The following is a 26,144-nucleotide window of genomic DNA, read 5'->3' on the forward strand; positions in this document are numbered from 1 at the left end:
TAAAATTGGAATTCAGAGTTTCTGAAAAAAAAATGAGATCATCAATACTGGAAGATAGTCACTCTATTGTATTATGAAAGTACACATTGTTGGTTTAATAGAAGAAAGCCTTAAATAGCTTAGAAAAGCATCAACAACACTTTCTTGGGTAGGCATCCTATGCAGCAGCTTACGCTATGGCTTGGGATGCCGACATCCCATATTGGAGTACTGGCTGGGGTTATGGCTACTCCACTTCCTGCTAACATGCACCTGGCAGGCAACAAACGATGGCCTGAGTATCTGAGTCACTGCCACCCATGTGGGAGACCCATATGGAGTTCCTGGCTCCTGGCTTCAGCTTGCTCCAGCACCAGTTGTTGTGGGCATTTGGGGAGTGAACTAGTGAATGGAAGATCTCTCTCTCTCTCTCTCTCTCTCTCTCTCTCTCTCTCTCTCTCGCTTTAGCTCTCACTCTTGTTCTTTCTCTCTCCCTCTCTCCCTGTCACCCTGTCTTTCAAAAATAAATAAACAAATCTTAAAACACACACAAACACATTAACTGTCACTTCCTTACTGCTACCTCAGGCTTCCCCCAAACCCTGTAAGTGTCTACCAATGCCCCACTCGCCACATCTGCAAGCCCTGTCCTATCCTTACATCTGAATTAATTTTGGCTGACATAAGAAATACTTAAACTACTTCAAAGCACAGTTAGCACCTCTTACCATTCAGTCATTCCCACACTGAGGCGGGGGATTTGGGGAGGTTTAGGATGTTAGTTTCCATGTTGTCTCCTGAAGCTCACCCCTCTCATGTGACACCCAGGGTTTCTTTTGTGTGCCAGTCAGAATGAATGAGTTCTCATTACTTTTTCCTCCTAGGAATGATATGTTAAGCCATAATCTTTCAGTTCTCTCTCAACAGAAATCATAACCCTATTCCTGATAGGTGCAGCCTTGAATCTTAAATCATAGTCATGCTGCCTTTTCAAGACTTAACTGACTGCCCTCTGTATGTTGCTCTCTTAACTGGAATCAACAGCTCAGTTTCTCATTGTTATAACTGGTATACCTACAGGATCCCTGTGACTTTAGCTTTGATCCCTGAAAAAGTTTTTTCTCAAAGTAAAATCAGAGATAATTGAAAATCTGAACCTCAACACTGTCCCTCAAACCTTTCCCTACTCCTTTATCAGGACATCAACTCTAAGCACCTATCCTGCCCTACAAATATAATCTGATGTCAGCCCCAGCCTCTCTATGCTGCATGAACTACCCAGCCAGAGTGGTTCGCCCACAATGGCTCACCCAGGACCAAAAACACTCTCCTTGGCACAAATTTAAAAGGGTACCCCAAAATTAGCAGTCTCAATATTTTAATTTACTGTTTTAAATTATCAAAATGAATTGAAAAAAAAAACCTATAATGAAGAAAATATCAGAATTTAAAATAGTCTGAATGACTTATTTTTGTTTTTGTCTTAGGTCCCAAGATTGCAAAGCATTAACAGTGACTGTCTTTATTCAAAATGTTAAGGTTTTGTTCATTGTAGATTTTGCACCTGGGGTGATTACCTTGCTTGCCCCTCCCAAATTCTAACTCAGCAATAAGCATCAGGATAAAATACACCACATGAACAAAAATAGCCTTGTTATTAACACTCACAAAGAATAAACACTGGTTTAAGAAATTCTCTGTAGTTAGAATATCAAATTTTATATAAATTCAGCTTGAAATAAAATCTGCATGACAATTTGTTAAATTTTGAAATTATGAAGTAGCCAGGAGATCTCTGACTTAAATAAATCTTGATTTTCTCTCCGAAAAAAAAAAAAAAAAGAATAACGGGAACTATCAATGGGAACTATCAGACACATTCTAGGGAAGTTAGAAAAAAAAAAGTTTACCTGTCTGGTAAGCAGAATATCAAACATCTAAGCCAACTTTGCCTTCAGGACATTTTGCCAGCTGACCAACTTAAGTTTCAGTTCTGGAATACTAAAGACACAGGGCTTAGGAAATCAAGGCTCACTCCCACTTAAGACAGGATGTCTATTAGAAAAACTACTCCACACTAAGCTGGACCTCAAAGGGCTATACCTAGAATTAAACCCACCTCCGGTTCCCATCACATCCCTAGGACTTCAGTGAAGACTGTTTGGACAAAAAGAGAGCTAGAAAAGAAAGGGAATAAATTGGAGGAATAAGAGGAAGCTTTTGTCCTAAAAACCTAGAGCCACAGGCTGGCCCTCATAGCGATCTCCTGCACAGGTTCTCATCACCTTGACTGACAAGAAACTTCAATTATGATTTTGGTTGAAATGATCCTAGATTTCTTGCCCAAAGCAAGTACAAATTCTCCCAAAAAGAAGGTATCTTTATTCTAAACCTCCAGCACTCTCCAAATAATTATAAAAGGACAACCACACATACAAAAAAAAAAAAGCTGCATAAATCTTTGTAAAGGACAACCAAAAGAGACCTATTAAGACTTCCATATGGGAGAAAAAAATGGTCATTTTTACATTCAATTATTGTTTATAGCTGTTGTCTATATTCCCACTAAACTATGGTCTCTGCTTCTTGTTTGTTAAACTTATTATTCGGTGAAGTATTAAGCCTTTTTACTGTAATGTAAATTTATAATGTTACCCCAAAAACTAATAAAAATATAGAAGTTAAAGGAGAAAAAAGGAGGGTAGAAGGGAAAGAGGGGGAGGAAGTGAGGAGGGAATATAGTCATGTTCTTAGAATTGTATCTACAAAAAAATTATAAAAAAAGAATTATATCTACAAATCACATTAAATCTGTTAAAAACGAATTAAAAGTGAAAAACAAGATAAGATATGGGGCCAATGTCATGGCGTATCAGCATATGGGTGCCAGTTTGAGTCCCTGCTGCTCCATTTCCAGCCCAGCTTCCTGTTATTGCACCTGGAAAAGTAACAGAAGATAGCCCAAGAACTTGGGCACCTGCACTCATCTGTGAGACCCAAATGAAGTTCCTGGCTTCAGCATGGCCCAGACCTGGTCCCTGTGGCCATATAGGGAGTGAACCAACAGATGAAGAGATTCTCCCCCCCCCCCCACTTCTCTCTGTAACTCTGCCTTTCAAATAATAAATCTTTTTTATTAAAAAAGACTTCAATATTAAAATATCAGTACAGGCCGGCGCCGCGGCTCACTAGGCTAATCCTCCGCCTAGCGGCGCTGGCACACCAGGTTCTAGTCCTAGTCGGGGCGCCGGATTCTGTCCCGGTTGCCCCTCTTCCAGGCCAGCCCTCTGCTGTGGCCAGGGAGTGCAGTGGAGGATGGCCCAGGTGCTTGGGCCCTGCACCCCATGGGAGACCAGGAAAAGCACCTGGCTCCTGGCTCCTGCTATCGGATCAGCGCGGTGCGCCGGCCGCAGCGCGCTGGCCGCGGCGGCCATTGGAGGGTGAACCAACGGCAAAGGAAGACCTTTCTCTCTGTCTCTCTCTCTCACTGTCCACTCTGCCTGTCAAAAAAAATAAATAAATAAATAAATAAATAAAAAATAAAATAAAATATCAGTACATATTATAAACCTATGATTATCATTTTAAAAATAGCATACTTGGAAATATCTATAGGGACAGAAAAGTACAAAAAGTGAAATGGCAGCTTTAAAAAGAGTCAAATGAAGTTTCTATAAATGAAAAATGGAATAACTGAAATTTAAAACTCAATGAATTGCTTTAACTGCATACCAGAGCAACAAAGGGAGAGAATTAGTAAACTGGAGGATATGTCAGAAGAAAACTATTCACAAATTATCATGCAGGAAAGGATGAGAAAACCTAACATACATTCACAATATTCTACATTAGTTCCAAAAGGAGAGAAGAAATATGGGCAGAAGCAAACTCATACTTTATCAATGGTAACAAACTTTTTTAGTATCTCTAAAATCAAGATCCATCTCAAAATTGGTAGTTGTAATTACTATTGGCTAGGCAGCAGTCGTAATGCACTTGTGACATAAAGCTGTCTTGCCTCAGGTGATACAAATGCACTGTCAGTGGTAAATAAGTGAGCTTAATTGTTATTTAAAATGTCTTCAAAAACTGTGGTTTAGCATTGAGAAATTGGTCTTAATCATTGTGTGTTGCTATAATAGAATATCATAAACTGAATAATTTTTTAAAGATTTATTTATCTATTTGAAAGTCAGAGTTACACAGAGACAGAAGGAGAGGCAGAGAGAGAAAGAGAGAATGGTTTTTCATCTGCTGGTTCACTCTCCAATTGGCCGTAATGGCTGGAGCTGCGCCAATCCAAAGCCAGGAGCCAGGAGCTTCTTCCAGGTCTCCCATGTGGGTGCAGAGGCTCAAGGACTTGGGCCATCTTCTACTGCTATCCCAGGCCATAGCAGAGAGTTGGATCGGAAGTGGAACAGCCGGGACTTGAATCAGCACCCATATAGGATGCTGGCATTGCAGGTGGCAGCTTTACCCGCTACGCCACAGCACCCTCTCCAAACTGAATAATTTATAAAGCAAAGACATTTATTTACTGCAGTTTGGAGGCTAGGAAATCCAGCTTCAAGGAACCCACATCCAGTGAGGGCCTCCAGGCTGCATCATCCCATGGCAGAGCCAGAAGGGCACAGGAGGAGGAGGAGGGAAAGGAGGGCATTGCAGAGACAGAGAAGGACAGACAGCAAAAGAGCAAGAGGGAATCAAATTTGCTTTTTAAAAAAAATATATTTAAAAAAAATTTATGGGGCTGGCACTGTAGTGTAGCAGATTGAGCCGCCACCTGCAGGGCTGGAATCCCATATGGGTGCCAGTTCAAGTCCCAGCTGCTCCACTTCCGAACCAGTGCCCTGATAATGTGCCTGGGAAAGCAGTGGAAGATGGTCCAAGTGCTTGGGCCCCTGCACCCATGTGGGAGACCCTGAAGAAGCTCCTGGCTCCTCGCTTTGGATGGTCCCAGCTCCAGTTATTGTGGCCATTTGGGGAGTGATCCAGCAGATGAAAGATCTCTGTCTCTTCCCCTCTTGTTCTGTCTCTGCCTTTAAAATAAATAAAAAGATATTTATTTATTTATTTATTTAAAAAGCAAACAGAGAGACAGGAAGAGATAGAGAAGAGAGATCTTCCATCCACTGGCTCATTCTCAAATGGTCATAAAAGCCAGGTCGGCCAGGCCAAAGTTAGGAACCAGGAAGTCCATCCAGGATTCCCACATGAGTGGCAGAGGGTCCAAGCACTTGGGCCATTTTCCACTGCCTTCCCAGGCACATTAGCAGAGAGCTGGATCAGAAGTGCAGCAGCTGGGACCAAAGCAGCACTCTGATATGGGGTACCAGCATCTCAAGCAGTGCTTCATCTGCGATACTATACTATGACACCAGTCCAAGTCAAATTTTCTTTTGTAACAAGCCCACTCTCCCAATAACTAATCCACTCCCACAGTAACAAAATCAATCCATGACCTTATTTGCTCTTATGAGAGGTCCCACCTCTCAACACTGTCATACTGGGGATTAAGTTTCCAAATCATGAGCTTTGGGGGAGACATTAAAACCACAGCAGTTACTGTGATGCAAACTGTACTTCAAAAAGTAGATACAGTCTGAACTCAGTAAAGCAAATATTCACAACTGAAATAATGGCCACAACTGGATCATCAAAGATTCTTGCAAAGCAACAAAGCACTTCAAAGACATATGAAACAAAAACATAAATACATGAAGCACAGAAAAAGTGCTAGGCTTTCTTACAGAGACACATGTAAAAGATTACATGTCAAGCAATACAACCAAGAAAATATTTGCTGAATTCTTTAGGAAAATGACAAATTTTGAAGCAATGAGTCAGCATGACCAAGTCATACATCACATAATACTATTATTAAGACAACAGCAGGGACAGGCATTTGGAACAGCAGTCAATACACAGCTTGGAACTCCTGAATCTTTGGTCCAAATCTTCATTCTGCTTCCAATCTCAGCTGCCTGGAGGAGTCAGCATATTGTGGCCTCCCTACCACCCACATGAGACCCAGATTGAATTCCAGGTTCCTGACTTCAGCCTAGCCCAACCCCTGTCTGTTGTGAGCATTTGGGGAGCAAACCAGTAGATGGAAGATCTCTGTTTCTGTCTGTCTGTCTCTCTCTCTCCCTTCGAAATTAAATGAAAATCAATAAAATGTCTAACAATGACAGCATGCTAGTATTTTTTGTTCTTTTGGTGGTACATAAATAGTGCAGTTAAAATTGATAGTATTTTAGATTCTGTGAAAAATGGCTTTTGAAGAGACAAGCAGAATTACCAGAACTAATCAAAGACCCCAAATTCCCAAGCAGTATAAACAAAAGGAAATCTACACCCAAAGACAGCATCATTAAACTGCTTAAAAAAAAAAAAAAAAAGACCTTAAGAGCAATGGAGGCGAAAGTCAGAAATTTTTTTTATTTTGTCTGACTACCAACAACTTTAGTGATATTTTATGTATGACAGATCACAACTGATGTTACACATAAGAATGCTACCCTGGTGGTAGAGGTGGGATCAGAATAAATTGGAAGGTTTTCCTGCTTTTGCAAATAAAAAAAGACAACTACAATGTAGTTTATTTACTTGTGTAAAGCTTTCCTGCTGTACATAAAATGTTTCTTGTGGGTGATCCCAACTCTTCAGGGAGCCATGTTTCAGTTTTCTATGCTTAAGATTTCTCAGTTGCTGGTGCTGCTGTTGGTTTGTTTTCTTCCAGGATCAAAGTGGGTAGTTTCATGTAAAATCCTATTTTTAATTGATTCTTTGCAGTCCTTCCCTAGATTATTTGCTTTGCCTAATTGTACCTACAGCAGAAGCAGCATCCTAAAGTCATCAAGATAAATCCTCCCGACTCCAACATCACATGATCTGATTCTACCTTCCCCTTCCCAGAATTGCTGGCTGTGGCATGGCGACCATGCTGACATGCTGGTGCCTGTAGCACCACCCTGCTACTGCTGAGGGCTTCCACAAACCAGAATATTTTCAAATGAAAGCCAAACAGCAGTTCCATGGCATGAAGTTCAGTGTTGTTAAGACAGGTGTCCTCCCCTTTCTGATTCATATATTCAACATAATCCCTACTAAAATATCAGTGAGCTTTGAACAGAATTGACAAGAGGGTACTAAAATTTACATAGAATTACAAAAGATCTACAAAGTCAAAACAATTTTGAAAAATAACAAACCTAGACAATGCCTCAATTTCAAAACTTATTATAGGGACAGGCATTTGACCACTACAGTTGAAGTCACCACTTGGGATAGATGAATCCCATACTGAAGTGCCTGGTTCCAGTCTCAGCTCCGCTGTTTACAATTCTGCTAATGTCCCGCAAAGGCACAACCTGGGAGGCAGCAAGTTACGGCTTAAATACTTGAGACCATGCCACCCAAATGGATGGAGTTTCAGGCTCCTGGCTTCAGCCTGGCCTAGCCCTGGATGTGGCAGTCATTTAGAAAGTGAACCATCGGATGAACAATCTTTCTGTGTCTGTTTCTGTCTCTGTCTCTCTGCCCTTCAAACAGAATAAAAACAAAGAAATAAAAATTTAAAAGAAACATACTGAACATAAAACTACAGTTTATCAACACAATTCAGTACTGGCATAAGCACAGTTATACAGATCACTGGAATGGAATTGACAGTCCAGAAATAAATCCTTATTATTTATGATCAACTGATTTTCAACAAAGGCGCCAATGAAATTCACTGGGGGAAAGCACAACCTTTAACAAGTGGTTCCAGGAAAACTGTATATCCACACACCAGAAGATGAAGTTAGAACTTTATCTAACAACACACGAAACAATTAACACAGAATCTGCCACACACTTAAATATAAGAGCTGAAACAATGAAATTTCTAAGACAAAGCACAATTGAAAATCTTGAAGACCTTGAGTTAAGCAAAAATTTCTAAGATATGACACCAAAAACATAGTTCATTTCAAAAATTTTTAAACCATACATTAATTTTATTTTCAATTACTTGTGTGGATGGAACTTTTAAAAAACTGTTTACTAAAGGAATTTTCTGCCACTCAGTTGCCAGTGGAGTTACGCAGGGAGAATCTTTATTCAGTCAAAAGAGAGCAGCACACATTTGAAAGCAGAACTGACCCCCCTGACAAAAAACGCCAAGACTCAAGATTCAGGTCACTACAGAACCCTTTTCCCTATTCAAAAAGAGACCCTCCCTATTAACCACCATTAGAATGCTTTTCAGAGTGAAACTTCATGACCTTGTAACAATTTGGGAATTTAGGGAAAACTACATATCTTTCAAAGTAAAATGTTTCAAAAATGCACAGTTGTTCAATCACACAGTTTTTAAGTAGTAGGGAAAGAAAATACAACTTTTTTGCAACCTAAGCTCAGGCAACTACCCAAGTAGCCTATAGAACTGATATCAATAGGAGTTTTATGCCCGCTCAAAAAAACATTCTAAAGATTCTTTTTAATCTGAAAAATAACGTCATCACTGTGAATTCCAAAGGCAGGAATTACATTGTGTTGTTAAAATGTTAGCAACCGCATTTCATTTTTTGAAAAGGCAATTTAGTTTTCCTGAAATAAAGAGCTGATTATATCTCTTATTACTGCTCAAGAATTTGATATATCACAAAATGGAAGAGTTACAGCATGTGCCAACTATCAGCCAGGAAAAATGAACCTGATTCATAATTCACTTCGAAACTGTCTAGTTAGTCAATCAAGTGATTTGTAATCATGACGACTGCCAGAAATTGAATGAATAATAGGCCACAGTAAAATCCTTGGATTTTATTTTTTAGTATTCTTATTTCATTATATGACTTTTATTGCCATTTGGATCACTGTTTCTCAGCACCACAAATTAAATCACATATATTTACTTAGAAGTTTTTGACTCTAGAACAAGTTGAAAGATACAGAAGTTGAAAGAACAAAGTACATAACATCTTCCTACAAAGTTCAGTGTTTATAGCTTGTGCAAGAAAAATTTCATTCCTTCTAATTCCTGAAACCCTCTCTCCATTTTATTTAAATTATTTAATGGATATGCTATTTCTATATAGCTCATTCTAAATCTGTTTATTTCTTAAGTTGTTTCTATATATAGTAAAACAAACGAAATCACTTAACAGTATCTAGTAAATATCAGAAATTTTAATTTTCATCTTACTATTCTATCATATACTATTTTCACAGTTAAAATTACAACATAACCTAATGATGAAAGAACATAACTAGTGTAACCTTATTAAATTAAAAGGAGATGAAATACAAAACCAACTTACAGTTTAGCCTATTACTAAAGGAGCAGTAAGATAAATGAGTATTTTTAATACTGAATGTTTGCTGAAAAGTATAGCAGCACGCCCCACCTTCGAATATTCACATTATCACTCCAACTACCAGAATCACCTTTTCTTTCCTATAAAGATCATTCATTTATTCATTCAACAGATGCTAATTACTAAGCACCCACTCTGTGCATACATTATACTAAAATTGGGGAGATAAATATGAGTTAGATACAAAGCCTTTGTACTTGCCCTTAAGAAATCTATAGCCTGATAAGAAAGAGACATATAAGTAGTAAATAATATGTTGGTTCTAGAATAGACCTGCTATTGTTTGAACAGGACTTGTCCCTTCCAAACACATGCAGGGTTGTAATCTCCATAGTCTTATGACAATGGCATTATCAAGGCGTAAACACAATCCAACTCTGACATTTAGAGATGCCTAGATTAGACTAGGTCATCAGGAGGGAGCCCCAGGAATCCTTGTGGCTGTGTGAGGAGGAGAGAGGCCACACAGATACAGAGACAGGTGTGAATCCCACCCAGAGGCAATACAGCCTGGTGGCCATGTGAGGAGGAGAGAGCCCACACAGATACAGACAGAGAAAGGTGTGTGCCCACTTTGAGGCGATGCAGCCTGGGAGAGCCTGTGTAAGAACCTGTACTTAGGCCGGCGCCGAGGCTCACTAGGCTAATCCTCCACCTTGCGGCGCTGGCACACTGGGTTCTAGTCCCAGTCGGGGCGCCGGATTCTGTCCCGGTTGCCCCTCTTCCAGGCCAGCTCTCTGCTGTGGCCAGGGAGTGCAGTGGAGGATGGCCCAAGGCCTTGGGCCCTGCACCCCATGGGAGACCAGGAGAAGCACCTGGCTCCTGCCATCGGATCAGCGAGGTGCGCCGGCCGCAGCGCGCCAGCCACGGCGGCCTTTGGAGGGTGAACCAACGGCAAAGGAAGACCTTTCTCTCTGTCTCTCTCTCTCACTGTCCACTCTGTCAAAAAATTTTTAAAAAAAATTTTTTTTAAAAGAAGCTGTACTATGCTGTTTGGACATTGAGCCCCCAAAACTATGAGCCAAAATAACCTTTTTTTTCTTGATAAAACAGCCTGTCTTAGGTATTTTGTCACAGTAACAAGAAGTTGACTAATACAGACCTACAGGAAAGGCTTAGTGGCAGAGGTCAGCAGTCAGGAAAGGCTGAACGTTGAATGAAAAGCTGATGTTTACCAGAAAGGCAAAGAGGTGATGGTGAAAAGGAAAGCATGATTGAAGACAAAAGGGCAACACAGCTCATCACAGTGGCAATCCACTTTAACTGGAGTTTAACATGTTTGATGAGTACATGATATTGTATGACAAGGGAAAAGGGCTGCCAGAGTTAGGTCCAAAGCAGTATGCATTAACTCAATAACAAAAGACCATGCATGTACACCAAAAAGAATATCTTTATTTTAGAAACCAATAGAAACCATTGAAAAATTTTAAAAATCAAAATCACAGATATCCATAATGTCTAAACAATCTGTGTGCTTGGTATTCCTCAACAATGGCCAAACTAACATTTCACAATTCATTATGTATCTTTTAGAGAAATAATATCACCATTTTAGCCTACTTGCTTTATATTTTATGTAAGTAGTCTCCCAGAACCCAAGTCTCATCCTCTGACAAATTCATGAATTAAACAGCAATTCAACTAGCTGGAGAGTGGGGCAGACACACAGGATTCACCACACAAATGTTCCAAGGAAGCATCACCAAGCCTCTACTTAAAGAATTCACACATGTAGGGCTGGCACTGTGGCACAATAGGTTAAGCTGCCACTTGACATGCCCACATCCTGTGTCAGAGCGCTGCTTCTAACCCAGGTTTCTGCTGATACATCCCGGGAGACATCAGATGATGGCTCAAGTGCTTGGGCCCTGTCACCCATTGGGGTGACCCATATGAAGTTCCAGGCTCTTGTCTTCAGCCTGGCCCATCCCTGGTCATTTTGGGCATTTGGGGAGTGAAGTACCGGATAGAAGATCTCTCTCTTTACCCTCCTCCATCCCTTCTGTTTCTCTATCTCTCTTTCAACCTCTGCCCTTACAAGTAGAAGAAAATAAATAAGCATTGTTTTATTTTTTTTTATTTGACAGGTAGAGTTATAGACAATGAGAGAGAGGGACAGAGAGGAAGGTCTTCCTTCCGCTGGCTCACTCCCCAAATGGCCGCCATGCACCGATCCAAAGCCAGGAACCAGGTGCTTCTTCCAGGTATCCCATGCAGGTGCAGGGGCCCAAGCACTTGGGCCATCCTCCACTGCCTTCCAAGGCCACAGCAGAGAGCTGGACTGGAAGTGGAGCAACCGGGACTAAAACCTGGCACCCATTTGGATGCCAGCGCCGCAGGTGGAGGATTAACCAAGTGAGCCACGGCACCGGCCCCTAAATAAGCATTTTTTTAAGGGGGGGAGGTGACATTTTGGTTTGGTGGGTTAAACCAGCAACACCAGCATCCAATATGAACACTGATTTGAATCCCAGCTGTTCTACTCCCAATCCAGCTCCTTGCTAATGCACTTTGGAAAGCAGTAGAAGATGACCCAAGTACTTGGGCCCCTGCCACCCACCTGGGAGGTCCAGATGGGGTTCCAGGCTCCTGGCTTTGGCCTGGCCCAGCCCCAGCCATAGCAGCCATCTGGGGAGCGTACCAGTGGAGGATAGAAGCTCGCTCTAGCTCTTCTAACTCTGCCTTTCAAATAAAGAAATAAATCTTTTTAAGAATTTTTTTAAAAACCAAAGTAAGACTGTACAAAATAACTGCTCACCACTTATAAAATTCATATGTGTAATATTTAATATGTGTATACATACACAATAAGTATCATACTTTTTAAAAAATATTTAGTTTATTTATTTAAAAGACAGAGCTACAGAGAGAAGTAGAAATGTGGGGGTTCCATCTGCTAGTCCACTTCCCCAATGGCCGCAACAGCCAGAGCTGAGCCAATCTGAAGCCAGGAGCCAGGAGCTTCTTCTGGGTCCCCCATGTAGGTGCAGGGGCCCAAGCACCTGGACCATCTTCCACTGCTTTCCCAGGTGCATTAGCAGGGCACTGGATTGGAAGTGGAGCAGCCGGGACTCAAACCGTTGCTTATGTGAGATGCTGGTGCTTTAACCCACTTTACCACAGCACCAGCCCCAAGTATGGTACTTAATACAAAATTTATTCAAAGTTTTCATGGAAAGGGATAGCACAATGATGCAGTGAGCTAAGCGGCCACCTGCAATGCTGACATCCCATATCAGAGTACAGGTTCAAGTCCCAGCTGCTCTACTTATGATTCAGTTTACTGCTAATGTGTCTGAAAAAGCAGCACAGGGTGGCTCAAGTACTTGGGTCCACACCACCATGCCATCTACAGGGAGACCAGGATGGAGTTACTGGCTCATGGCTTTGGCCTGGCCCAGCCACAGCCACTGAGGCCATTCAAGAGTGAACAGGCAGATGGAAAAACCTCTCTCTCTCTTTCAATAAATACATTTTTTAAAAAAAGAAAAACTTTTCACTTCTTAAAAAAATTTTCCATGAAAAATGGGATTTTAAGTTTATTTTGGTGCAAAAGTTTTGAAATTCATGCATACAATGGTCATCAAAAAGTTCATGAAAAATACATCTTATGAAAAAATCAGTTTGTACCAAAATAAATGTATCTTTTAATTCCACCTTTCCACAAACTTCTTGAAGTATCCTCATACACTGGTAGACTATCTGAAATTACATCCTCATAAAATCACAAAAGCAAGTGTTCTAGCCAGGCATATTTTGGGATACCAATCAACAGTTTTATAGTACAAAGTACTTTGAACTGGCCAGCCTACGCCTCAATAGTGAAATAGCCCCTCTATAGTTGCAAACATACAAAGCTTCTGTAGTTTAACACATTACTCACAAGCAGGAGCTCTGAGCAGAAGCTCTGAGGTCACTAGCCCAGAATCTGAACACTGGGTTGACCACTGACATTATGTAACTAAACTTCCAGTCTTAGTTTCCTTATCTACAAACCTGGGGTAATTATTCCTACTTCATGTGACTGTTATGAAGATATAATGAGATACAGAAAGCATTCAGCAAAAATCCAATAAGTGCTACTATAACTAAAATGGATTATTATAAACTCAAATTCATGTTATACACTTTTTCTGAATTTACTGTTTTAATAATCTTTTTTTAAAGAATTATTTTATTTACTTGAAAGACAGAGTTACAGAGAGAGGTAGAACCAGAGAGAGAGGACTTCCATTCTGCTGGTTCACTCCTCAAATGACCGTAATGGCCAGAGCTGAGCTGATCTGAAGCCAGGAGCCAGGAACTTCTTCCAGGTCTCCTACACAGGTGCAGGGGCCCAAGGAGTTGGGCCACCTTCTACTGCTTTCCCAGGCCTAGCGGAGAGCTGGATCATAAGAGGAGCAGCCAGGACACGAACCAGCACCCATATGGGATGCCAGCACTGCAGGCTGGGGCTTTAACCTGCTGTGCCACAGCGCCAGCCCCTATTATAATTTTAAAGGAATTTCCAAAGATTAGTTCAGTGAAAATGTTTAGGGTAGACTCAACATGAAAATAATAAAAATAATATTATTAAGACAAATCATCTAAAATAATGTTTTCAGGAAACAATATTCTGAAAAATGAATCTAGTTACATTTCATATTTGCCTGCGGAACATGGGAAGGGAAAGTATTACCTTATTACAGAAACATCTAGAGCCTTTTTGAGGAAAAGAGAATATGCATTTATAACCTCCAAATAGAATCTCTTCAAATTTTTGTCTGTATTATTCTTTTTCACTTTGTAGACTCTTCAGAAACATTTGGCATACAGGGCTGACGTTGTGGCACAGCAGGTTGGGGCACCATTTGGAATACCTGCATCTCATATTTCAGCATGCAGGTTTGAGTCCCAGTGGCTCTCATTCCCATTAAGCTTCTGCTAGTGCACCTAGCAAGTTGTGCACATTGGTCCAACTGCTTGAGTCCCTCCCATCCATGTGGGAGAACTAGATGGCATTCCTGAATCCTGGCTTCTGGCCCATCCCCACTGTTGCAGCCATTGGAGAGTGAACCAGTGGATGGAAGACCTCAATCAAACTCTCTCTCTCTCTCTCTCTCTCTCTCTCTCTCTGCATGTATATGTATGTGTGTGTGACTCTGCCCTTTCGAATAAATACATAAATAATTTTTTTAAAAAAAACAACAGTTAGTATAGATGATTAGGCTCATTCTAATGATGTAATCTCATGTACTTGTAGTACCCACGTTTTGACTTAGGTATGAATATTCATCCTGCCAATATCTGACCCTGAGATTTGTTTATGCTCTGAAAGAAGAAAAATCAAGAAAATAAGAAATCCCCCCTCCATGGGCCAGTGCCAAGGGGTAGTGGGTAAAGCCACCATCTGCAGCACCAATATCCCATATGGGTACTGGTTCAATTCCCTGGTGCCCCACTTCTGATACAGCTCCCTGCTTATGGACTGCGAAAGCAACAGAGGATGGTCCAAGTGCTTGGGCCCCTGCACCCATGTGGGAGACCTGGAAGAAGCTCCTGGCTTCAGCCCAGCCCAGCCTGGGCCATTGTGGACATTTGTGGAATGAATCAGTGGACAGATCTCTCTCTTTCTCTAACTCTGCCTTTCAAATAAATAAACCCTGAGACAGAGACAGAGATAGAGAGATAGAGAGAGAGAAACTACCGTACGACCCAGTAATCCTATTCCTGCTATTTACACACAAGATAAAATCACCCCCTCATAATGGTATCTGCACTCTCATGTTCACCACAGCATTTTTCACAACAGCCAAGACACAGGAATGATCCATCTGTCGACAGACAACTTAAAAAAAAAATAGAGTACAATAGAGTACAAAATACTTCCCAAAAAAATCAGTGAAAAAAGAATTAAAAGATAATTTTACAAAAAAATCTTGAAATCTATGCAAATGAGAGGCCTTCAAAAGGTTCACATGGAATGTGTGTTATGAAAAAACTGTGCATCAAAAATTAAAAAGGAGATCCTGCCATTTGCCATATGTCCTAGCACAATGTTCTCCATGTCCTCCAGGTCCAGCAGTGATGGGCTTGGAGAACATTCTACTAAGTGAAAGCAGCTAGACAAAGAAGAAAAATATTACATGATCTCACTTATACATAGAATCTAAAAATAAGAAAGGTCAAATACACAGAAACAGAGAATAAAACTATGATTACCAGAGGCAGGGACTTGGGAGAGGAAAAGGGGAAATGTAGGCAGAAGAATACAAAGTAGCACACAGTAGGACCAACAAGTCTAAGATCTAATGTAAATCAGAGGATCAGTTTTTAAAAGTATTATATTCAGATTTTTGTTAAGTGGATTTTAGTTTCTCTTGTCACAAAAATAATTAACTATGTAAACTGACAGATTAACTTCACTAGAGTAACCATTTAATATTTACATGTATTCCATAATATCAGGCTATAAACTTCAAATATACACAATAAAATTTATTTTTTGAAAAAAGGCAAAACATTAGCAAAGCAAGGCTATAAAAGAAAATTTTATTTTGACAACCTGACAACAGAGATGACTCAAGTGACAGCAACCAGAATAAAGAGGGCCAAAGCAGCAGAAGTAACTGTGAAGCTCACATACCCACACACAAGCTTCATGGCTAAGACCGTGTCACATCACAGACGTGATCTTTGCTTATTCTTCATTTTATTTTCAGCAGAGAGCTGGATGGGAAATGGAGCATCCATTGAACTGGTGCCCACAGGGGATGCAGGTGCATGATTAACTTACTAAGCCACAGTGCCAGCCCTTTTTATTTTATTTTTTATTATTTTTTAAAAGATTCAGTGTGATTTGCAGATACAATTCTAAGAACATAATGATATTCCCTTCCTCCCTCTCCCCTCTCCCTCATACTGTCTTTCCTTCTCCCTTACTTAGTTTTTGAGATAACATATTTTAAAAGTATATTAAGTAAAAAGGCTTAATACTTCACCAAATAGAAGTTTAACAAGTAAAAAGCAAAAAGGCCCTAGTTTAGTGAGGATATAGATAACGGCTGTAAGTGATAACTGAATGGAAAAATGACCATTCCACCCATATATAGTAAATCTAAAGTAATCACGGCCCATAAAAACTATAGTAGTATAACATTATTAACCATTGGTTTGGCAGAGGTATAAAACGTTTTACAAAACTACATTTACGGCCGGCGCCGTGCCTCAATAGGCTAATCCTCCACCTAGCGGCGCCGGCACACCGGGTTCTAGTCCCAGTCGGGGCGCCGGATTCTTTCCGGTTGCCCCTCTTCCAGGCCAGCTCTCTGCTGTGGCCAGGGAGTGCAGTGGAGGATGGCCCAAGTGCTTGCACCCCATGGGAGACCAGGAGAAGCACCTGGCTCCTGCCATCGGATCAGCGCGGTGCGCCAGAGGCAGCGCGCCAGCTGTGGCGGCCATTGGCGGGTGAACCAATAGCAAAAAGAAGACCTTTCTCTCTGTCTCTCTCTCTCACTATCCACTCTGCCTGTCAAAAAAAAAAAAAAAAAAAAAAAAAAAAAAAAAAACTAAGATTGTAACATTAAAGCCAGTGATCTTAATCAGGTGTCAGAAGTGGATGCAAGTAAGCACTAGGGAAAATTTAAAAAAAAAAAAAACTAAAAACTACATTTACAGCAATACTGGTACAGACGTTTCTTTTTTTTCTTTGTTTTTTTCTTTTGTTTTTGTTTGTTAAATTTTTATCTCTCACATATAATGGGGAAGATGTGGTATTTGTCTTCCTGGGTCTGGCTTATCCCACTCAATATGATGTCCTCCAGTTGTGTCCATTTTGCTACAAATGGTAGAATTTCATTCTTTTTTATAGCTGAATAATATTCTACTATGTATATACACTACATTTTCTTTCTCCATTCATCTGATGATAGACACCTTGGTTGGTTCCAAATTTAGACTATTTACAAATGCAATTAGTACAGCAGAATAAACCCATGATATTAAATATGCATTGAACCTACACATTTGAATTACAGATTGCTATATAAATATACTATTGACTCTGGTAATAATACTAAACATATGGAGTCATACACTTTGTATCTCTAAACTAACAAGCCTGGGGCAAGTATTAACAATGGCTACTGACTGACAGAACAAATAAATCTGTTTGAAAACTAAACATAATCTTCATGTTGGCATTGTAGTAACCCTGAAACTTCTGAAACAGTAATATATTTTAAAGTAGGTAGATAACATCATCAATTTGTGATTCATTTCTAGTCAATATTAATTCAAAAAGAGTCATGAGTTATAATTTAGCTAATATGTGTTTTATAGAAATAAAATTGGTATAAGGAGTAGTTAAGATACTGCTTGAATATCTGCCTCCCATAACAGAGTGCCTGGAATTGAGTTTTGGCTCTGCTGCCAAGTCCAGCTTCTTGCTAATGAATGCTGTGGCAGCCAGCAGGTGCTGGCTCAAACGGTCAGGTCCTGCTGCCCTCACAGCAGACCAGACTGAGCCTGCCTCAGCCCTGATTGTTGTAACCATATGGGAAGGAAACAAGCAATTTCCTTGAAGAGCTCTATCTGTCTCTCTTTCAAATAAATTAATTAGTTAATTAATTTTAAAAACTGAAGGTGAGAGAGAGGAACTAATCAAACTATTTTTAATTGTATTCATAAGCAACAAATTATGATACATTTTATTTCACTATTCCATTGATTTCTATGCTACATGTTATATTCAAGTAATGAAGCATCATGGTTCAACATCCCAGAGATGTATCATAAAACAAAATTTAAACCAAACTGTTGTTTGATAACATTGTAAACAAAATAATATGGGGCTGGCGTTGTGGCATGGCAGGTAAAGTCCACTTGTGATGCTGGCATCCCATATAGGTGCTGGTTCATGTCCCGGCTGCTCCACTTCCAATCCAGCTCCCTGCTAATAAGCAGCAGAACAGGGACCAAGTGTTTAACCCCTGCCACTCATGTGAGAGATCCAGATGAAGCTCCTGAATCCTGGCTTTGGCCATCTCGGGAGTGAACCAGCAGATGGAAGATCTCCTTGTCTCTCCCTCTCTGTAACTCTGACTTTCAAAGTTAATAAATAAATCTTCAAAAAACAAAGAACACACAAAAACATACAATAATCCTAATGTGAACTTTCATGTATGAAGATGAGACTGACTCACCATCAATAGAGATGAGCTTCAAGTTGTTTTTCCTCAGTGGAAATGGATTTGCTGATCTAGCCAATTCTCTTGCCAAAGCTCCCTGGTGAACAATAGCTTACATCTGCAAGATAAGTATTATCAATGGTCACAGAAAATGATAAAATAGGATATTAATATAGAAATTAAGCCTGTCTTTGATCCCAAACCACTAAATTCTGATGAACTAAGAAGTTCCACAGAAAATATGTTACTTTGAAACACATTAAATATATATATGTATTTGCCCTTATATACTCAATGTAGTCTTAATATCACTAATGCAAATACACAAATAACCAGAAGCTAACATCTATCTCTAACGAAGAATGTTCTTGGCTGTCTTAACCACAATGAAGATTGTTTCTGACATGTAAAATCAGAAGTGTATAATGATAATACTCAAAACAGGAAAGCATGCCAACTTTACATCCCTCATCACCAGTAGCAATAACTGAGGAAATTACAGAATATTTTTGTTAATGTTAGCACTACTCTCAATAGCATTAAATGGTGTATGACTACAGCCAAAATTACTTTGACATTTCCCAGACTTCTGAAAAATACTTCCACTTTTTTTGAAGAAAAAAAATCTTAGTTACTAGCTACAGTATTCACTCTTATTAATAGATATTTTGTAATAAAATATTTCTACTGACCCTTGGCATGAAATCTTATCAATTTCTAGTTGAATCTCCTTCATAATAGTTTAAAAGGCTGATTAAATATTATTGGGAGGTATTGTTTACCTGCAAAATTTATGTTATGCTCTTCCTTGTTATTTAAGGTAATAGGAAATTAGAATAGACTGCTAAAAATCAACATGAAACAGTTAACAAGCAGATACAATTCAAACATCACAATATGATGAGCAAGACACTATATGACAGTTCTGTGAAGAAGTATAAAAACAATAAGGCAGTGCTGGTGATGTGGCACAGCAGAGTAAAGCCCTGGCCTACATCACCAGCATCTCATATGGGCACTGGTTCGAGTTCCTGGTGCTCCACTTCCAATCCAGCTCCCTGCTAATGCCCCTGGGAAAGCAGTGGAGAATGGCCCAAGTGCGCGGGCCCTGCACACACTTGGGAGACCTGGATGAAACTCCTGGCTCCAGATCAGATCAGCTCAGCTCCAGCTGTTGTGGCCACCTGGGGAGTGAACCAGCAGATGGAAGACCTCTCTCTCTGCCTCTGCCTCTGCCTCTGCCTCTCTGTAACTCTGCCTTTCAAATAAATAAATAAATCTTTAAAATTTAAAAAAGGCATAATACAGAATCTAAAGAAATCATCACGTAGGCATGACTGAAGCAGTCCTCTTTTCACTTCTCCATAGCTGTCTGCAAACAGCTGAATTCTAACCCAGAGCCTCTGCTGGAAGCAGAAGGATGAAGAGCAGAAGCACAGCGACATACCAGGCACGGGAGCAGCCACGGAGATGAAGCTCTGGGGCTCCTCTTGCAGGTGGAGATTGGGAAATCCCAGCAGCAATGCTGAGAAAATCTGGCACAACCTGTGCTGCAGGCTGACTGCCACCTGTAAACAAACAAACACGGTCACCTTTACAGAGCTATACAGTTTCAGTCACAACTTTGCTCTACTGGGAGGTAAAGTCTCCTTGACAACTCTTTGTTGTATTTCTAACCACTACACCCACCACCTCACCAAAATTAGGAGTCCGCCATTAGGTTGCAAACCCCTTAAGCTCTTCTTCACTTTGGTTTCCAACTTCTACAACGATTAGAAAAGAGCACTTAAGTAACTCAAGCTATAAGAACAAAGGATGAAAACTGGCTACTATATTATGTGTTTTATAGAAAGTGCTACAGATACTGGAAGGAAGGAAAAAACTGCCTTAGAAGAAGGATTCATAGAGGAATGTCATTTGAGATGAGTACTAAACAAGGAGTAGCTGCTGGACAGAGGGATAAATAGAGAAAATTTATTCATACTGGCAGGAAAAAATTTTTAAAAAAAGGTACGAAGGGTGAACAATATTGTGAGAACCTGGAGTAGCTGTGGCGCAAAGCAGAAAGAACACAGATACACTTTATATGCCCAAAACGTGGACCTTTATCCTGACTAAAGGAGTAAAGCCAGGATAGTAAAGTGGCATTTTTTTTTTAAACCAAGACATATTTTTTAACTGGACTTGGCTTTGGCAAAGTAATCACTTAAAGACCTTGGTAGCAACAAGAAAGATGGGAAGGAGAACAAGACTGAAGTCAAAGAACTAAATCAAACAAGACCAAGCTGGAGGCCAGCACTGTGGCATGGCAGGTAGAGCCGCTTCCTGCAGTGCCAGCACCCCATTTGGGCGCTGGTTCGAGTACCTGCTGCTCTACTTCCAATCCAGCTCTCTGCTATGGCCTAGGAAAGCAAAAGAATATGGCCCAAGTCCTTAGGCCCCTGCACCCAAATGGGAGACCTGGAAAAAGCTCCTGGCTCCTAGCTTCAGATAGGCCCAGCTCCAGCCGTGTGGCCATTTAGGGAGTAAACCAGCGGATGGAAGACCTCTCTCCCTCTCTCTCTGCCTCTCTGTAATTCTGCTTTTCAAATAATAAATCTTTAAAAAAAAAAAAAAAAAAAAAAAAAAAAACACCAAGCTGACTTGACCTCATGGTTCATGGAGTTATACTGACCCGACTCATCCCCAAAGACTGTTGGGTTACCACCTAATGGGTCTCAAATATATATATATATATCCAGAGTACACAACGACTCTAATTTTTTTAATATTTTATTTTATTTGAAAGACAGAGTTACAGAGAGAGGTAGAGGCAGAGAGAGAGGTCTTCCATGCGCTGGTTCACTCCCCAGATGGCCTCAACAGCCAGAGCTGAGCCCATCCAAAGCCAGGAGCCAGGAGCTTCTTTAGGGTCTCCCACATGGGTGCATGGGCCCAAGCACTTGGGCCATCTTCTACTGCTTTCCCAGGCTATAGTAGAGAGCTGGATCGGAAGTGGAGCAGCAGGACTTGAATCAGCACCCATATAGAATGCTGGCACTGTAGCTGGCAGCTTTACCTAATACGCCACAGCACTGGCCCCTAATATATTTTTTAAAAACCATTTGTGGGACATAATTTTAATGAAAAAATCATAGCATGAATCTGATATGAATTACATCAACATGCCAATATCATATTCATAACTAGCTCTGTTATGAGTAATATTTTTCTTTTGGCTATTGATACACACCAAATTTTCCACATCCTACAGTTTTTTTGTTTTTGTTTTTGTTTTTGTTTTTGTTTTTGACAGGCAGAGTTAGACAGTGAGAGAGAGAGACAGAGAGAAAGGTCTTCCTTCCATTGGTTCATTCCCCAAATGGCTGCTACAGACGGCATGCTGTGCCAATCCAAAGCCAGGAACCAGGTGCTTCCTCCTAGTCTCCCATGAGGATGCAGGGCCCAAGGACTTGGGCCATCCTACACTGCACTCCCAGGCCACAGCAGAGAGCTGGCCTGGAAGAGGAGCAACCAGGACAGAATCCGGCGCCCCAACCGGGACTAGAACTCGGAGTGCCGGCACCGCAGGCGGAGGATTAGCCTAGTGAGCCGTGGCACCGGCTACATCCTACAATTAAAAATAAATTTTACAGCAATTCTGTGAAGTTTGAGCACTAACTGGCATTAACTCTGAAGGGCTTGAGGCAAGATTTCTTTACAACATTAGTTGGTCCAGAAGCCTCCTTTTACCACCACAACCCACTACACTTAAAATACTTGTTTCTGTATCATAACCTTTACCCATGTTCTTTCTTCTTCTGCATCATCCTTTTGCCATGAATGCCCATTTGAAGCTCAACATCATCAAACCACCAGCTACACTGATCTCACTTGTCTATTACTAGTCCTACACATCTTGACATCCAATCATATTTTACTGAAACCATCCTCAACAATTCTCTAATTTGTTCTTTTTACAATATATTTATATAAACAAATAGTGAAAAATCAGTCCTATTCCAAAACAAATATTCATATATTACTCATCTATAGAATATGTGCATATGTTACACCAGTGTTTTGGTAAACTTCAAATTTATGTAATACAATAACTACTAAAGAGATTTCAATTCTACTAGCTCAAAAATGTTGCCTACTGTTCTAAGTTGAATTGTGTTCCCCAAAAAGATGGATGTCCTAATCTTCAGTTCCTGAAAATGTGACCTTTTTGGAAATAGGGTCTTTGCAAATGATCAGTTTAAGATGAAGTGATTAGGGTAGGCCATAACCCAATATGACTGTTGTCATTATAAACAGGAAAATTTGGACACTAAGTTTTTCACTCATAATATAATCAAAAGGTAATATAATGAGTTACTAGATAAGGAAAAATGACATCGGTGTAGACTACAAATGGGCTCTACAGTGACACATATTTCAGTGTAGATCCTATCTCTTCACTCACTATACACTGATAAAATTAACCATTTTCAAAAATTATTTTCATTTTATTTGAAATGCAGAGAGACAAAAACAGATGTTGGTTCACTCCCCACATGCCTGTCACAGCTGGGGACAGCTGGGGCACAGCCATGCCAAAGTCAGGAGCCTGAAATTCAACACAGACATCCCACATGGGTGTAGGGATCCAAGTACTTGAACTATCACCTGCTGCATTTCAGAGTGTTTATTGTACATAAGCATATTACCTTAAGCTATTTCCTTTCTATAAAATTCAGGACTTTTAGAATTTTGAAGCTATCTGTCAAAGCTCAAAACACATTTAAACTTTAATCTTAGAACTGATACAAATAGGACATTAGTGACTTTTGGCTCAATCAAAGACATCAGGAGGGATGCACCTTTTAAAGTTCCACAATACACTCCCTTGTGCCCTCAGATCACTAAACTTCAGCCAGTCCAGAAACTATCTTCACAACAAAGAAGGGCAACAGATGGATAACAATAGTGCCATTATAGCCTCCATAACCTCCTACCAGGTATCACTACATGTCTCTTGCCCCTAGTTAAAGATAAATCACATACAACTCAAAAGTTAACCAATTTTTGAAAAAGGACTTTTTCGCAACTCATATCGTTACCCTGAGAAACACATAAACAATGTAAAACTCCTTAGGTGACCAGAATTCAAAAGGACCTTGTTAGATCATGCAAACACTCTATACAAGATACAAATGATACTTTCACTGACAACTGTAAAGCTGAAATCACATCTATATCTTCAGATACCAAAACAAAATTATACAATTAAGCCTAGGAAGACCACAATTATTACAGAGGTAACGGTAACCTTTTAACCTAAAACATCTATGTGCACTGATCAAAACTGTTGTTGGAAAATGTTATCAACAACCCACTACACTTATGAGAGAGCTGAAAAATAACTATTTTTAGTATCTTTTAATAAACTTGTAACTACATAAACATGTTCAATGTTGTAAGTTAAATAATATTAGCATCAAAGCTAACGTGGCCAAAACCAGAACATATTTTTTCAATATCTATGACATGTTTTGCCATCTTCCTCAGTGTAGTTCCTAATTTTAAGAGACATTTTTTAGTTGTGTTTCAGAAAAATGAATTTTGAGGCCAGCATTGTAGCATAGTGGGTTAAGCTGCTGCCTGTGATGACAGCATCCACACCGGCATCACATATGAGTGTTGGTTTGAGACGTAGCTCCTCCACTTACCATCCAGCTCCCTGCTAATGCACCTGGGAAAGCAGCAGAGGATGGCCAAAGTGCCTGGGCCCCTACACCCAAGTGGGAGACGGGAAGAAGCTCCTGGTTCCTTGCTTCAGCCTGGCCCAGCCCTAGCCTTCCTAGTCATTTGGGGAGTGAATCAGTGAATAGAAGACATATGTCTGTCTGTCTATCTCTTTCATGTCTCTCACTCTCTCTCTCTCTCCCCCCCCGCACCCCATAACTCTGCCTTTCAAATAAATAAAAAAAAAAAAAGAAAAATGAACCTGCTTCTTGCTACATTAAGAACATAAAGGGGCCAGCGCCATGGCACAGTAGGTTAATCCTCTGCCTGCAGCACCAGCATCCCATATGGGTGCTGGTCTAATCCCAGCTGCTCCTCTTCCAATCTAGCTCTCTGCTGTGGCCTGGGAAAGCAGTGGAAGATGGCCCAAGTGCTTGGGCCCCTGTACCAGTCTGGGAGACCTAGAGGAGGCTCCTGGCTCCTGGCTCCCGGCTTCGGATCAGCACAGCTCCGGCCATTGCAGCCACCAGGGGAGTGAAACAACGGATGGAAGACCTTTCTCTCTGTCTCTCCCTCTCACTGTCTGTAACTCTATCTCTCAAATAAACAAATAAAATCTTTCTAAAAATTTAAAAAAGAACATAAAGTCTACTTTCAGAAAATGCTATTATATAGTAATTTTTAATTGCAAATTTAAAAAGTATTTAAGGTTAGCAAATGCCATATTCTATATATTCTATTTACTTAAGATAGATAGATAGATAGATAGATAGATAGATAGATAGATAGATAGATAGATAGATATCAAGAACAATACTGGGGCTGGCACTATGGCACTGCAGGTTAAGCCACCACCTATGACAATTGCATCCCATATGGGTGTCAATTTAATTCCCAGCTGCTTCACTTCTGGTCTAGCTCCTTGCTAATGTTCCTGGGAAAGCAGTGGAAAATGGCCCAAGTGCTTGGGCCCCTGTACCTACGTGGGTGACCCAGAAGAAGCTCCTGGCTCCTGGCTTCGATCTAGCCCCAATCTGGCTATTAAAGCCATTTGGAGGGTGAACCAGCAGATGGAAGATATCTCTCTCTCTCTCTCTCTCTCTCTCTCTCTCTCTGTCTCTCCCTCCCTCTCTCTCTATAACTATGCCTTTCAAACTATATATATATATATATATATATATAAATTTAAAAAAAGTTTTGGCTATCCCCAAACTACAATTGTAAGAAATTTTACATAAGGTAAACAGCAAGAGAAAACCAAATACATTTTATTTTTCTCTTAAAGTCACAATATAGTAATATTGATAAAGTTATTTGCACATGCTATATTAAGAAAATATAATGTTAACTTTTGGTGAGAAGCCATATCAATTATTATTCCCTGAAGAATAATCCATATGCATTTAAACATCTCCAAAACTCAACAAATAAATGTTGACTATCTATACCTCAATAATAATAGGCACTACAGTAACAAAATTCTCCTAAGAATCAAATCACAGAAAAATACTAAAGCGTTAGCAATTCAAACCACATCATGAACAAATTTTTACAACATGCAAATCTAACATTAGTAGGAGAAAATTCTATCCCTTTTACCCAAAGACAAATTCTGAGTTCACAACTATTGTATATTATATACTGTGTTACAAATTGTATATTGTATAATGGCTGTGACAGTGGAAAATACACAGTCAATGCTAGTTTTAAAATAATCTCAACTTGGTCTAAAGTGAAGATATTAAGAACTGAGTAGAAATGGTAGATATGCTTATGATAATAATCCTACAATAATAATCCTATAATCCTGGAAGAATGCATGGCAAAAAAAATTAACAATTATTATTACCACATTCTGTTGCTGTTTCAGTAAACATCACACCACCTTTCTACAGAGAATAAGAAGTGAGAGTGAGGGAAC

At 40.0% G+C, this 26,144-nt stretch overlaps 1 long non-coding RNA gene across 27 annotated transcripts in view; it reads right to left on the bottom strand.

Moving 5' to 3' along the window:
- LOC149122245 (uncharacterized) overlaps window positions 1-26,144 on the bottom strand; it is a 129,109-nt gene that overhangs the window by 85,710 nt on the left and 17,255 nt on the right. For 18 of the 27 annotated variants that reach the window (XR_016220509.1, XR_016220511.1, XR_016220506.1 and 15 more), the window contains 2 exons: window positions 19,962-20,082; window positions 18,530-18,632 (listed from right to left, as the gene is read on the bottom strand). This is a non-coding gene — a long non-coding RNA (uncharacterized LOC149122245). Of the gene's footprint in view, window positions 1-1,905; window positions 1,981-11,907; window positions 12,030-15,972; window positions 16,056-18,529; window positions 18,633-19,961; window positions 20,083-26,144 lie in introns of those variants that run through there. The other 9 variants (XR_016220525.1, XR_016220521.1, XR_016220520.1 and 6 more) reach the window with 5 other exon arrangements.

The sequence above is a fragment of the Oryctolagus cuniculus genome, chromosome 14 (genome assembly GCF_051225735.1).
Source record: "Oryctolagus cuniculus isolate XC-2025 breed Fujian yellow rabbit chromosome 14, ASM5122573v1, whole genome shotgun sequence".
In the NCBI taxonomy this organism is placed as follows: domain Eukaryota; kingdom Metazoa; phylum Chordata; class Mammalia; order Lagomorpha; family Leporidae; genus Oryctolagus; species Oryctolagus cuniculus.